The sequence below is a fragment of the Bombina bombina genome, chromosome 2 (assembly GCF_027579735.1).
Source record: "Bombina bombina isolate aBomBom1 chromosome 2, aBomBom1.pri, whole genome shotgun sequence".
NCBI classification, from domain to species: domain Eukaryota; kingdom Metazoa; phylum Chordata; class Amphibia; order Anura; family Bombinatoridae; genus Bombina; species Bombina bombina.
This window is the reverse complement of record NC_069500.1, coordinates 1,216,667,023-1,216,682,388: the sequence shown is the minus strand read 5'-3', so window position 1 is coordinate 1,216,682,388 and position 15,366 is coordinate 1,216,667,023. Positions and strand designations below refer to the sequence as shown.

Sequence of the window (15,366 nt, the reverse complement as noted above, 5' to 3'; positions counted from 1 at the left end):
AGAGCTGTGCCTATTTGGTGGTTTCGATATTCAAGGCAATTCCAATCCATTAGAAAATGTAATTACTTAAGTATACTCAGCTCACACATTGGTTTATTAAACATAAAATATAAATCAAATGAAACTTTGAAACTTGTATAGCCTGGAATATTCATTTTTGTTGCAATGAAGTGTGTGTTTATTTAAATAAATGTAAATTACAAAATGAGTTAATATGTTAGCTGCATATCCTTTGCTTTTGTAAAGGTCTGTGAAAGATAAGATAAAACACCTTTGAAAAGTTTGTATCTTATAATGTTTTATTAGTTTTATGCAAATTGAGCAGTTTTAGTAATTCAAGCCATGGTTCCATCTAATAGATTTATAATGGGTTAAATAGCAAATAAAATCACACATAATTATATACAATGATTTTGCACAGAAAGTCTGATGGGTTCGAACTCGGGCCAATGTCTGAAAAACAACACTGCAAATTGTATTTATTTACAAGACAAAATAAACATGTAAGCAATATTTTCATGGTGACAAATCTGAAAGCACAATTTTTAATCTGCAGTTTTATTTTAAGTACACACAACAATTAACAATATAACACTGGAAAACATAATCATTTTATTATGCTTTTATTATATTGGAACCTTTTGCCAAGTAAATAAGGATAGTAACCTTTACATTCTATATTAAACTTTAAAGAATTATACACAGGATAAGAAGACAATATCCAATTTCTTCTGTGTCTCAGCATTTCTTCTTGGCGATTTCAGCTAACCTAAAATAGTAAAGTGCACATTAAATTCAGCAAACTACATTTATTTACACATATGACTTATATAGTTACTAAATATAAGTTATCTGGTGCCACACCTGAAAATGTATTGAATAGTCATTATACCATGCAAGACATTTTCAGCATATAAGACATTTTCTCTGTAAAGGTGATTTGTTCCCTGCCTCATCTAAATCCAGGATAATTGTTTTGAAGGAGTGCCTTCTGCTGGCTGAATTCATTTTTACATAATGGGAAGGAAAACATTTCACGTTGGAGAAATGGTCAGTGAGGACAGGAATAAAGAATAAAAGTGGTGTAAATGGAGAAACAAGAGGAGGTAATATAAGGTAAAAGAGGCCTTAGCAAAATGATGAAGTAGAAATGATAAATGGGGGGGAAATATTTGTAGGAGAAAAGGACGAGCATGAGAGACTAATGGGTGAGGATGAGAGAGACATGAGAATGAGTTGGTTACTTTAATTGTGCTCAGGACTTTAAAAGGGTTCTATTTTTAACCTCTATGTGGATGGGCAAAATGTTTAAGATTAGCTTTCCCCATGGCATATTTTTTAATGTCTTTCAATAAAGCATAATGTATTTATATAGAGTTGTCCTGTTGCGGCTACTTTATTTGTATGAGGGCTTTAGAGGGTCCCTTAGCACCCCATAATAATCACTACAAGAGGCAAGTGACCCCTTTATAGAAATAAGAGGTGATACACTTTTCAAGGGGGGGGGGGGTCACATGCCCAGGTGGCTATCCATTGATCAACCAACATCTCCTATATTTGCTCCCACAATACATAGTCAAACATGAGATCTCTTATTTGAGAGCAACAATCTTTCTCTTTTAAATAAGTAGTTCTGTTTCCATCCTGCAGTCAGCTGATTTTGTCATAACAATAAAAAAATACCTTACAGCATTGGTCTTATTTTGTAGATTCTGGTGATTTTGAATAGGACATAAGACAAGACCCCTTATTTGAAAGAATGAAGTCTCACAATTCAAATATGATCAGCTAAGTAATACTGATCCCCTAGAAGCAAACATTAGCCCGAAACACGTAAGAAAGGGTGTGTTTTTGGAACTTAATAGTGCCATGTTATATTTTAGTGAATATTGAATTGCACTGATTTCAAGCATTCAATTACACGCTTTCTCAACTGCACAGAGGAGATTATTTGGAACACTGGCAATAGTATATAAGCTGTGATACCATATCTAAAGTCTTGCTTTTATCCTGGGCATTTAAGAAACGCTAGGATTTACCATTGGAACAAATAAAGGGGACTTTCAGTCTTTTGGGTCGATTTATGAAGCAGCAGATGCTGCTTCCCACACAGGCGGACCTGAAGCGGAAGTTAAGAAGCAGTGGTCCTAAGACCGCTGCTCCTTAACTCGTCCGCCACCTCTGAGGTGGCGAACAGCAATCAGCCCTGATCAAATACGATCGGATTTATTGAAACCCCCTGCTAACGGCCGATTGGCCGCGAATCTGCAGGGGGCGGTATTGCACCAGCAATTCACAAGAGCTGCTGGTACAATGATAAATGCCAACAGCGTATGCACTATATTGGATCATGTCCGCTCGCACCTACATAAATTGACCCCATGAAGTATAAAGTTGGTGCGAAGCTGGATTTCCTGTAGGGCTATTGGCTAAGAGGTGGAATTGTCACCTCTGAGCTAAATAGCGTTCTGCCATGGGTTGCCTTAGCAGCTCAGTGCGGGGAACGCTGCAAACAAATAAAGGAGTTTTCAGCATGAAGTATTTTATACTTCATGACTGAAAGTCTCCTTTATTTGTTCAAATGCTAAATCTTAACGTTTCAGAAACGCTAGGATTTAACATCACTTTAACTGTGGGACAATAACATGTATGTTTGAAATATGTAAGAAATAATGACTCCTGTGCTGCTATCTACCATGTATGCCATAGAAAATGACAGAAAATTTATTTTTTTGTTTTGCTTTTCATCCTGTAGTGTTCAATATTATGACATTTTTACAAACTAAAATTATTTTGTTTTAAAAAGTGCTTAGTCTTCTGAAAAAAACAAGGCATGATTTGTATGGGTACCTCACAGAAAAAAGGTAAAATATTTGTGTAAATGCAATGAGTATAAAACAGATAAAATAGGCTCTAATACAGGGGTGTGAAATAGTTCAGCAGCAAAGGGTTGACTTTTTAATTAAAGTCATATTTCTGTGCTGAGAAAATAAAACACTCTTTGGTTTTATGCCTGTTGGGGTTTGTCACTGTCCACAGATGAAGTTTTGCCCTATCAGCCAGTGAGGGCCAATCCCACTGACTAGTATTTCACAAACATGCACTTTCTGTTGCTTTCAAAATTAAAGGGACATAGTACACTAGATTTATCTTTGCATACTTGTTTTGTAGATGAGCCCATCTGGTAGTGTTTTTGTAACAATGTATAGTTTTTCTTATTTTTAAATAACATTCTGCTGATTTTAAGACTTCTAACCAAGCCCCAACCGTTTAGATGTATACTGATGTCTATAGATTCAAGCTTGCGCCTGTTTGTCTAATGGGTCTTTTCATATACAGGACAGAGGGAGTGGTGGAGTGTCTGCTCTTCTTGCTTTACCACCACCTTTCACTGGGTGTTTCAGCCTAACCTCATCAACAGTGCTACTATGATTTACTATGGGGCCGAATTAAATATTATTTACTATTGGGCCGAACGGAGCTTGATGCCCCGTGTTTCTGGCGAGCCTTCAAGACTGCTGCTCCATAACCTGTCCGCCTGTTATGAGGCAGCGTACAGACATCGCTGGAAATCAACCCGATCAAATACGATCGGGTTGATTGACACCCCCGCAAATCTGCAGGGGGCGGCATTGCACCAGCAGTTCACAAGAACTGCTGGTGCAATGATAAATGCAGACAGCGTATGCTGTCGGCATTTATCGATATGCAGCGGACATGATCCACAATATCGGATCATGTCCACTAGTACCTTCTTAAATAGGCCCCTATATGTCGAACGGACCTGATTCACATATGCTGTTGGCATTTATTATTGCACAAGAATGATTGTGCAATGCCGACCCTTGATCACTGGTGGCCGATAGCAGGGGCTGTCAATCATCCTGAAATGTGCAATTTACGTACATTACTGTACAATGTACACAACATAGCTGTCAGAGAAAATACAAGCTTCTAAGCAGAGAGGAGTGAACCCCTGCACAGCAGAGTAGCACAGTATGCAGATTAATACTTGCAAAATTTATCAATGTATGGATATGAAACATTGACATAATACCTTATATATAAAAAGTACAAAGTTATAAAAAATAAAGTAAAGCAGACATGCATACCTTTTTATGGGTATCCTGAAGATCTTCTTCCATTACGTGGCTGAAAAGAAACAAGACATTTTCTAAATGTAGTGTTAATATCAGTTATATATAGAGTGAAAACAGATTCCTCTGGGCTATACACTTTAATATTAAAATATTGATACATACTTAAATAAACTATGTACAGGGCTCAGCAAATTTGTTCAAACTCTAGGAGCCAGTCCAAAGCTTTTGGGTGTGCACGTGAGATATACTAGTAACAATGGTTTACAGTAAAATAGAACAATGATTTAACCCTCTGTTTGCCCAAAGCACACATGCAGGAGTAATTTAACCTAATACGTCTGATTGACCAAATTATATGAAAAGCAGTAATTTAATCCTTCATATGCCAGAAACCCACACATGCAGTTTTTTAACTCCCTGTAAAACACAGGGAAATGGAGAGGTTAAACCACTGATGATTGACACATTCATAGTAATTATTAAACACATTGAATACCGATAACAAGTAACAGAAGTGTAACTCCGTGCACCATTGCCTTTCTGGGTGTCAGATAGTATTATTTGTAAAGAAATGAATATATAGGGAAAGAAAGAGATGCCTTGAGTACTAATGGGACAAGCAGTTAATCTTGTGCCTACCACAAGTATAGGAGAGATGAGCAGCATCAGACAACAGTATAACATTAAGGTCATGCTAACAAAAACTTATGTTGTGAGTCTGGGTTGAACATGAAAAAACAATATGCTTGATATACGCATACTTGTTGGGCTGCCGAGGTGCCTCATCATTAAGGCGAGATCATGTTTGCAATTCATTGAGGCTCATTTCACCTTTTTTAGCTGATGACCAGTGTTATAGTTTTGTTAAATTGCCTAATAATAATATCGTTTGGAAACATGTTTAGAAAAAGGTTGTTGTTTTTTTAAATGTTCATGTAACTTAAATAATCACGTGTTTTTTGGGGGGGAATATGCTGTGTCACTAAGAATAAGGGCCTGAATGTGGATGTTCCTGGGAGGTTCAGGTGTATTCTCAAGGCATGGTTGAGAAGTTTCACCTAAACCACTAATCAGCATGCGTGGTTTAGAAAGATGCAATTGCTTATGTGAAGTGTCTTATATGGAATGTGTTTAGTGCTATGAGCTGATGAGGTTGTCTCATTTTTTGTTTTAAGGTTCCTTTTCTTTAAGCTTTCTTTTATGCATATGTAGGGTGGACAATTTTATAGAGGGTGTTTCTTGTTGTTGTTTTTATTAAGTTGTTTTGTAATGTTTTTATATTATAACAGTAACATTGTTACTTTATAAACTAATCACTCGAAAGTTATGTGCTTTGGGACTGGGATATGGCTATGATTACAGCCATGTTGCCGGAACACCCTTTTACGTGCTGCCATCTAGTGCTCTTGCTAATATATAACATTGTTTCAAAACTGCTGCCATCTAGTGCTGTAGACACATGCACACTCCTGAACTTACTTTCCTGATTTTCAACAAAGAATAACATGAAAACGAAGAAAACTTTATAACAGAAGTAAACTGGAAAGTTGTTTAACATTGTATGTTCTATCTGAATCATGAAAGAAACATTTTTTTCAGCTACAGCGTGTGCTGGCTGCATTAGCCCCAAGTTGCTGCATTGATGACTTCACCTTCCCGGGAGTGAGAGAGACGCAGTGTGGGACCGGTGCGGAGTTGGCTTCTCATGGCAGTGGGTGTGAGACTGGATGTGATCCAGATTTGGATATCCAATCGCAGGCAGCATAGCTTTGTATGTCCCCACGAAGAGGTCTGAGAGTTGAGTATTCCGAGTAGTTCCCTAGTGCCTCACATGTTTGTCTGCGGTTCCCTATTGTGTTGTGTTGAGTGTGTCGTGAGTGCTCCAGATAAGACTATTAGCTATAAATTACTTGGAGGAAGCCTTACCGGCTTGGGACTTATAACAGTACTAGCTTCTCTGCATTCCTGCTCTTTATCGATCGTAGTCCTATATTTAAATACGGAGTGAAAGCCTCTGAGATCCTAGCTAAAGCGATTAATACTCACCAGCAGAGTCTGGAGCACGTGAATCGCTTTAAGAGCATAAGAAAAGCAGAGTGAGAGCGTACATTTCTGTTACGTTTTGCTGTGGAATTATTTATGATTGCAAGTGTATAATTACTGCTCTCCACATTGTGCCCTTATATATACTGTGTATTAATATATATATATATATATATATATATACACAGTATATATATATATATATATATATATATATACTGTATATAGGATTACAGACATATATACACCTATTGATCTTTGGCCATAGAACTATACACATTACCTTCTGACACATGTACCTACTCCAGAATTTTTATTTTTTATAAAGATAGATAATTCATTTATTACCCATTCCCCAGTTTTGCATAACCAACACAATTATATTAATATATTTTTTTACCTCTCTGATTACTTTGTATCTAAGTCTCTACAGACTGTCCCCTTATTTCAGTTCTTTTAACAGACTAGCATTTTAGCCAATCAGTGCCCTCTCATAAGTAACTCCACGGTCGTGAGCTCAATATTATCTATATGGCATACATGAACTAACGCCCCCTAGCTGTGAAAAACTGTCAAATGCATTCAGATAAGAGGTGGCCTTAAAGGGCTTAAAACAAGAATACCAAGAGAACAAAGCAAATTGGATGATAAAAGTAAATTGGAAAGGGGGCGGAGCAAGCTCTGATACTGAGAGGTCGCATAGTACTGTAGCTCTGATAACACAATATAAAAATCCTTTACTCCACTTCTCAAACCTGCTTAAAATAGTCAGAAATGGGTGCCTAATACTAAAAACATATCCCGACCAGCCCAAAGTGTTTGAAAATACCATGTGGTGAAGGAGAGCGACAAGAAAACTTAGAATCTCTATGGCAATTTGTACTGCGTGAGATGAGGAGCGGCCATCTTCTGAGAGGACAGCTAGTCTATAACTAACTTTTGCCTGATCCTACTCTTTTGGGTCCGGACATAGCGACTAAAGCCATTCAGCTACAGGTCTACCTAACAATGCAATGTTTTCAAGCAGCGCTGCTGGACAGATTGGAGCACATTTTTTCTATTGTGCTACCACGTCTCGAGGCATGCATAGTGGACGTATGGAAGAATGCGGACAATGGCTTTGAGAAGCCTGGAACCTTGTCCATGTTTGAAGAAAGGAAGAAGAGAGGTCTGTCCTTGCTCACAATAGCGGACAAGACAATGGAGGAGGAAGCCTCTGTTGTGACCTGCAATGGGAGGTGGGATCTGCATCTGCAGGATAGAGGGGTTAATTTGAGGATTCCACAACCACATAAGGTAGTTCATTGGCGCTTGTGGCAGAAGATGGACACAGAGATGCTCTTTGGAGAGGTAAAAACGAACCTCACCCATTACAGCCGACTAGATGAGCTACACTACGGCCATGTAAGAAAGGCAATCCCTGATAGGGAACCCACAGGTTCCATTTCTATGGGTCTGGAGCAAGGTAGTGTACTACAGATGAAGTCCGGTTTCAGTTGGTACAAGACCGGGATCGGATAGACACCTTCGTAACACCATATTTATATGGACAGTTTTTATAATACTACTAACCCTGCGGTCTGTGTTATTTACCATACCTATATATTATGGACATATTTGTGTTTAGCGTTATTAATAGAATTTATGTTCAGACTTTCTTGATCCCCACCATTTGTTTGTTGGTCTTTTGAACAGGGACTCCCAACCTCACACACCATGGAACTTTTCATACTACGGTCTTTGCTTGATCTATCAGACTGGACATTAAATAGTCACCCCTCAAAATTGAGTTTTACCCTGTTTTCTTAGCTGACAGAGGGTGGACATTTGTTTCCTATGTAATAGGATTCCCTATTATGATGTTTAATATTGATATAAGCGTTGTTTTATAGTTTATACTACTAGATGGAGAGATGATAATATTTGGAATGAAGATCCAAAAAATAGTATTATTTGAGGTTGTTATGTACCAGTTTTTTTATTTTTTTTATTTTCAAAGCTTTATTAGGAATGAAATTGAAACTACAAATAAGCTCCCATGAAAGATTCATAGTACATAATACAGAAATTGTCTCTGATAGCATTCTCTATGTACAGGTTGATACAGTGAGGATCGCAAGTGAACTGAAAATAAGGAGGATGTTAAGCATATTGTCAGAGAATGCAAAAGGAGATGGAAGGAGAGAGGAGAGAAAGGGGGGGGAGAAGGGAGGGAGAGAAAGAAAGGCTCTTATGTATGAATAATATTCGGGTTGAATGGGCTTGGAGGATCTGTCTACAGGCCTGCCCTAGGGTTCCAATTAGGCCTAAATAAATTGGTCCAGTCTTCCCAGATCGACTCAAAAAGGTCAATCTTATCTAGGATAAAGAACACATTTTTTTCCATGGAATTGATATAAGCCATGATATCCAGGACAGAAACCCAGGACGGGGGACTCTGCTGTTTCCAGGCTCTAGTGATCGCAAGTCTGGTGGCTGAGAAGAGGTATACACACATGTAGCTCTGGTACTTGGGGAGGGAATGCAAACCTACATGTAATAGGGCTGTTTCTGGGGACTTCGGGACATGAATACTTAATCTGGCTAATAGGGTGTACACGATGTTCCACAGAGGTTTGAGTTTGGGGCAGTCCCACCATATGTGTAGGGAATCACCTGATTGTCCACAAAGTCTCCAACACTGGGAAGTGGGAATTAAGTTAAGTCTAAAAAGTCTCATGGGTGTGAAGTACCAGTGAGAGAGCAATTTGTAATATGATTCAAAGAGGGTTGTGCAGTGTATGGCTTTTGCCATGAGATCAAAGGCCCTGGTCCAAAGGAGCTGAGGAAAGCATAAGTGTAAGATGTATTCCCATGTCTTTATATGAGAGGCCTTATCATCTGGGGTTGCCCCCTCCATAAGCAGGTAGAAATGGGACAATGGTTTTCAGATTTTTCCACCTTTTTTCCACATAATTTACCATATGGTCAATGGGCGGGGAGATGATGAGGTAGACCCCCAGGATCTTAATATACTCTTAAACCGAGTGTTTTCAAAGCATAACTTGGGAGAAGCAACCTGTGAACCGGCAATTTGGGTCAAGGATAGGTAGGCACCTGGAGAGTGGGATGTCAATAAGTCAGAAACCTGGGAAAGACCCAAGTTAGACCATGCATTAGGGTGCGAGTCGGGAAGACCTAGAAGGAGACCAGTGATGGAATGAATGGGCGAGGGATGAGGGGCTATCCCTCAAGTAGTGTCTCAATTTATCCCAAGAATATAAGCATTCTCTTATTATACTATTCTCAATATTGAGATTGCGTCTAAAATGGGGGGGATCCAAATTAAGTCACGTAGGTGAATATGATTGGGCAGAGATGCCTGCTCAAGGGCGCTCCATCTTCTCGTCAGATTCTTGTTTCCCCAATGCGAGATATGTGTAAGCATATAGCTGCTTCATGATAGCGTATGACAGATGGGGAAGCAATACCTCCGAAAGATTTTGGATATTGGAGTAATTTATGGGCCACTCTGGCTGGTTTCCCTTGCCAGATATATTTGGTGAAGCCACTTTGGAATTGCAGCAGCATACATCGCGGGAGTCTAATAGGCAGACACCTGAAAAGGTAAGTTAGTTTTGGTAAGAATGACATCTTGAGGGCTGTGATCCTACCTAGCCAAGAGATAGACTTATAGTCCCATTTAGTCACTAAGGATCTTAGTTCAGTCAGGAGGGGAATGTACTTGTCACAAATTAGTTGCACTTTGTCAGGTGAAATGAAAATTCCTAAATGTTTAATGTTGTCATGCTCCCAATTAAAATCATACGTTTGCATTAGGGCCTGGGTGTAGTCTGTCAGGAAGCCCCTAGAATATTACTCAGTCTTTGTAGGGTTGAGCTTATAATATGACATGTCACCAAATAGTTTCAGTAAAGATAAAAGGGCTGGGATAGTGGTTTTAGGGGCAGATGTAAATATTGTGATGTCGTCAGCAAAAAGAGCAATTTTGTGGGTAGTTCCATGTAGAGTGATCCCTAGTATAGAGGGGTCTCGACGCGTGAGCTCAGCTAGAGGTTCAATGGCGAGGGCAAAAAGTAAGGGAGACAAGGGGCACCCCTGCCTTGTGCCATTGGATAAGGAGAAAGAGTCAGAGCAGAATCCCATACCCCTAACCCTAGCCGTGGGGCACGAATACAGGGCCCGTATGTGGGATTGGGTTTCCATTGGGAATTTAAAGACATCTAGAACCTCCCACAGATACTCCCAACAAACCCGGTCGAAAGCCTTCTCGGCGTCTAAAGAGACCACCGAGAAGGGTTTCTCTAGCCTAGTAGCTTCCATTACTATGTTGAGTAGGCATCTAGTGTTGTCGGGGCCTTCACGATTATGAATAAAGCCTACTTGGTCTTCATTAATTAAGTCAGGTAGCAGAATCGACATTCGATTTGCTAGAATCTTAGAGTATGTTTTAATGTTGGTGTTTAAAAGGGAAATAGGTCGATAACTGGGGCATAAAGAGGGGTCCTTACCAGGTTTTGGAATAGTGATGATAGTGGCTTCGAGGAACTCCTTTTTAAAGGAGCCCTGCGAACCAGAATACTGGAAAAAGCGGTGGAGTATAGGGGTAAGCTCCTTTCTGTAGGTTTTGTAGAATAATGCAGGAAAGCCATCTGGGCCGGGAGCTTTAAGCGGCTTGAGAGAGCTGATTAACCGTTTAATTTCGTGTAAAGATATTGGGGCTTTAAGGGAGCCCCGTTGATCAACTGTTAAGGTAGGGAGTTTGAGTTTTTTTAAGACTTGCTGGATATTGAGTAATGGAGTAGGAGCAGGGGATTCTGAGGTCTGGATGTTATATAGTGCTTCGTAATAAGAGACAAACATAGACCCTATTTGGCTGGGCAAGGTGGAGGATTGACCGTTATGTTTTAGAATTTGTATGCGGGAAATACTTTACCTATGTCTGATCTTATTTGCTAGCATAGTGTCTGCCTTATTCCCTTTGTAATAAAATAATTGTTTCACTTTTAATAATTGTTGTTGCGTTCGTTTTAATTCTAAGGTAGGTGTGGGCTTTTAAGTCCTTTATGTCAGCAGACTGTGCCAGGGAAGGGGAATGTCGGTTAAGTTTCTCTAATTCAATAAGCTTGCTAAAGGCTTGTGAGAGAGAATAGCCTGCTTTCTTATAAGTAAGTCTCTGATTAAGGCTTTGATAGCCTCCCACAAAGTATCATCAGCAACTTCCTGAGTGTCATTTAAAGCGATTAATTCCTTTAAGTCCTTCCCCAATTCCTGACGGAAAGGGATATCAGATAAGATGGTATGTGGCATAGACCACGCTGGGGGGTGTGATGAGACAAAACAGTTATGTAGTGAAAGTGACAACTGGTCGTGGTCTGACCATGGGCATGTGTGAATATTAGTGTCCTTAACGTGGTCTAAGGTCTGAGATTGGCTAAAGATGTAGTCTAATTTAGTGTAGGTTAAATGTGGGGTAGAAAAATGTGTATAGTCTCTATCTAGAGTGTGAAAAGCACGCCAAGTGTCATAGTATCCGAATGTGAGCATGAGGGACCTAAATTTATGTGATAAAGTATCTAATCTATGGTCTTTAGGATTTGGTTTATTGGATTTTCTATCTATGAGGGGATCCCCTACAAGGTTAAAGTCTCCATTATGATAACTCTGCCTTGCTTGTATTTATCAACTGTCTTTAGAATTTTGCGTAGATATTTACATTGACCTGAATTAGGAAAGTAGACTGAGACTAGCGTATACATGTGTTGATTAAGTTTACATTTTAGAATAATGTATCTGGCTTGGGGATCTATTTCTTGAAAAGTAATTTCGCACGCCAGGTGCTTATGGATAAGGATAGCAACTCCTCTGGCTTTAGTAGTGTAGGGAGCAGAGACCATAGTAGTGTAATGTTTAGAAAAGAGTGTGGGAGTGTCGCCATCCTTCCAGTGCATCTCCTGGAGAAAGACAACATCAGGGTTCAAATATGTGAGTGATCTAAGGAATACACTTCGTTTGCCAGGTGAATTTAATCCTCTCACATTATGTGTAAGGAACTTTATGGTGTCTCTGTCAGCCATTAAAATGATATAAAGTATACCAGTGAGATAAGAGCCTGAAGAAGGGGGTAGGGAGGGAGGGGAAGAAAAAGGTTAGGTACAAATGAGACATTATGTAAGTCTTACTTGGTACATGGAAAATTGTTGTGGTGGAAATAGTCCACCAAGATAGGCCCGACATATGGGCTATGTAGGGGGGGGGGGAGGCTCCAAAGTCTAAGGAAAAGACCGGGGCGGTATGACCTAATAATGTAAATAACATTATTGAACAGTTAACTAAAAGAATTAACAGTATTTAAGTAATAATCATATCGAAAAAGAACTCAACTTCTGTTACCATGAAACAATTGTATAGAGCAAATTCTGATCAACAAAGAATTGTCAGCAACTAAAATAACATATATTAAAAGATAAATATACTCATCTAGCTTCTGAAGATCAAGTTGGATGAATAGCAAAGTCTATAGGCGTGGCCACTCAGGGGGCTTTTTCCCGTGGAGGAGTTAGATGTTTTTGCCATTTAGGCCTCTGCTCTTTGACCTGCCATTCAGGGGCTGAGGCTCTGAGCCTTGCCTGGGAGGATGGTTGGGGGTTGCCCATAGGCGGGCGCAGGCCCCAGGACTCCAATAGCATGAAACCTTGGTTAAGGTTAGCCACGGTGTGTGACTGGTTGTCCTTTGTGATGAGAATTTTGGTTGGGAAGCCCCACCTGTATTTTATGTTTTCACGTCTTAGGACCTCAGTGATTGGGGAGAACAATCTCCTTTGTTGAACAGTGTGTTGAGACAAATCCTGTAGCAGCTGGATATCTTTAAACTTCCCAGACAAGGAAGGCCTGCGATAAGCCGCCTGTAGGATCTGGTCCTTGAGACTGTAGCTGTGGAAACATACAATGACGTCCCTAGGCTTGTCGGATGAGACCGATCTGGGTGTAAGGGCTCTGTGGCAGCGCTCCAGGGTGTTGGGAGTCATAGCAAATGTTCCCAGGAGTTCCTTAAATAGCTCTGAGAGGAAATCCTGTAAGTCGGGGGGTAATACAGCCTCCGGGATACCTCGAAAGCGAATATTGCTGCGTCGAGATCTGTCTTCCAAATCGGCTAATTTGTATTCCAGCTGTGTGATCTCATCAGCCAATGATTCAGAATATGCCAAGAGGTTAGTATGGTCGGTGGTTAAGTCGTCTTGTTTGTGTTCTAAGGCATCCACCCGCTCTCCTATCTCTGAGATATCTTTACGCAGCTCAGTCGAGCTACGATGAATCTCATGGGTGATTGAAAGAGTTTGGGCAGCCAGCATCTTTTGCATAGTTGTCTCCGTGATGTATTTAGGGGAGGCCACACAGGAGTTGACACTGGATTGAGAGTTGCCATCCTGAGAGTCCTGGTCAGCGTGGCTGGAGGCCGACTGAGACGCCTCCCTAGGAGTTGGAAGGGAAAAATGATCTAGGACTGTCTTCTTAACTTTGCTTTGACTCTTGGATTGCCTCCTGGCAGTGTGTGGCATTTTCGCTCTTAACAACACAGTTACACCTTGTCAAGCAACAATGATATACTCTTTCACATTAAGCAAATAAGGGCCCCTAGTTACCTATGTAATATTCAGTTAAGCATTAGGGTACAGACTAAGCCATTAATTAAAACAGAAGCTAAGCTCCAACATACATATACTGCTAAAGTAGGTCAACCGCCCCAGCCATATCGGCTTCCTGCCTACCACATTAGGGAGGAGAAGATCACCTCTCTGAATGCCTAGGAAGGCCAATTAGATTATATGACCAATGTGGAGGCAGGATAGCACGAGACAGAGAAACCAAGAACAATACTGTGCCTGGGGTAATGTGCACCAAAGGATGAACAGTATAATTACAATCATACTAATGTCCTAGAACCTAACCCTCACCTTAGGGAACATAGGGATACGACCCGAAGGAAGGGAGAGGGAAGTGGGAAGTGACCTACCCAGACAGGCTGGGCAGGAGCGGAAAGGTGAGGGGTGGTCACACAGGTGGTACACTTACAAAACTACTTTCTCGCACCTTTCTGCAGGTTTGGCAGATTAATAGGGATGGGAGGGGGAGACAGGTGTTAGTGTAAAAAGGGCTTATAAAAAATCACAATATGACATTTTACAAATAGAAAGTGTAAATATGGCAAAACCTAGTACATATGTTGCAACTTAGCACTAACAGGTACCTATACAGCAAATGGAGAGTATGCCGGTTAGTCAGCTTGATACAGGGCTAAATTGTGAGTCTCTGTTTTAGATAGGTAGTTAATAATGAGCCTGAACAAGTAATATTAAGCTTCCAAGTTATATTGTCCAGGCAATAATCAGATAGGGTCTACCTGACAAGCTGCAGCACCTCAAGTCCTGATTTGTCTATTTATACCTAAGCACACAGAAGGGCCAGAGATGCCACGTGAATAGGCCCAAATCGCTCCCCCAAGGTGGCCTAGTGGAGATTCCTCAGCCTGAGGGCAGGGCATATATTGCATACAGTGCAGGACAAATGAGTGTAGCAGCACCAAAAACCTGCAGTTATGGCTTCTGAAGGCTCGGTAGGTAAACACTGGCAATTGTTAACCCCTGTTAGGGGAGTATAGTGGGAGATCACTCTGTTAGAGGCTCAAAAAGGAATAAGTCAAGACCCTTGCACCCACACAGATATTATATTGATGCCCAGGCCAGCCCAGGAGCAGCAAATGAGTCTGGATATTACAGAGGGTAATAGGTAGCCAGCAATGGGGCTTGGTAGAAGTGCCCTCTGATCCTAAACAGTTAGTGTATGTAAGCTTTGGGCGATATGCTGAGACTCTGGGGACTGTATGTGATAGAGGAACTGCAAGTCTTACCCAGAAGTAATTTGCAGGCCCACAGTATAGTCCAGGCCCAGACCTCAGCCGAGTCTCCTGTCAGCTGTGAGGGACAATGGATCCCAGCGGGGAGTGTTGAAAAGGTTTAGCTCTCAGGCGCCCAACTGCAACAGACAGGTACTTCACTGTGAAGCTGCAAGACAGCCGAAATCCAGCCGAAATCCAGAACTGGCAAGGGATCCAATATGGCGGCCGTTCGCGCCACTTCAATCACCCCCAAGGAGCACCAGGTAGTGCGGTCAGGCTGCAACCTATCCTCAGGTAAGCGGAGCCCCGACCCTCCGGAGCCTGGGG

The 15,366-nt window shown here is 40.8% G+C and overlaps 1 long non-coding RNA gene across 1 annotated transcript in view; it reads right to left on the bottom strand.

Moving 5' to 3' along the window:
• Positions 1–607: 607 nt before the first annotated feature.
• Positions 608–15,366, bottom strand: part of LOC128648220 (uncharacterized) — a 37,158-nt gene continuing 22,399 nt past the window's right edge. Inside the window, exons 3-4 of the long non-coding RNA XR_008400542.1 lie at positions 4,113–4,152; positions 608–769 (exon numbers count right to left, since the gene is read on the bottom strand). This is a non-coding gene — a long non-coding RNA (uncharacterized LOC128648220). The remainder of the gene's footprint in view (positions 770–4,112; positions 4,153–15,366) is intronic.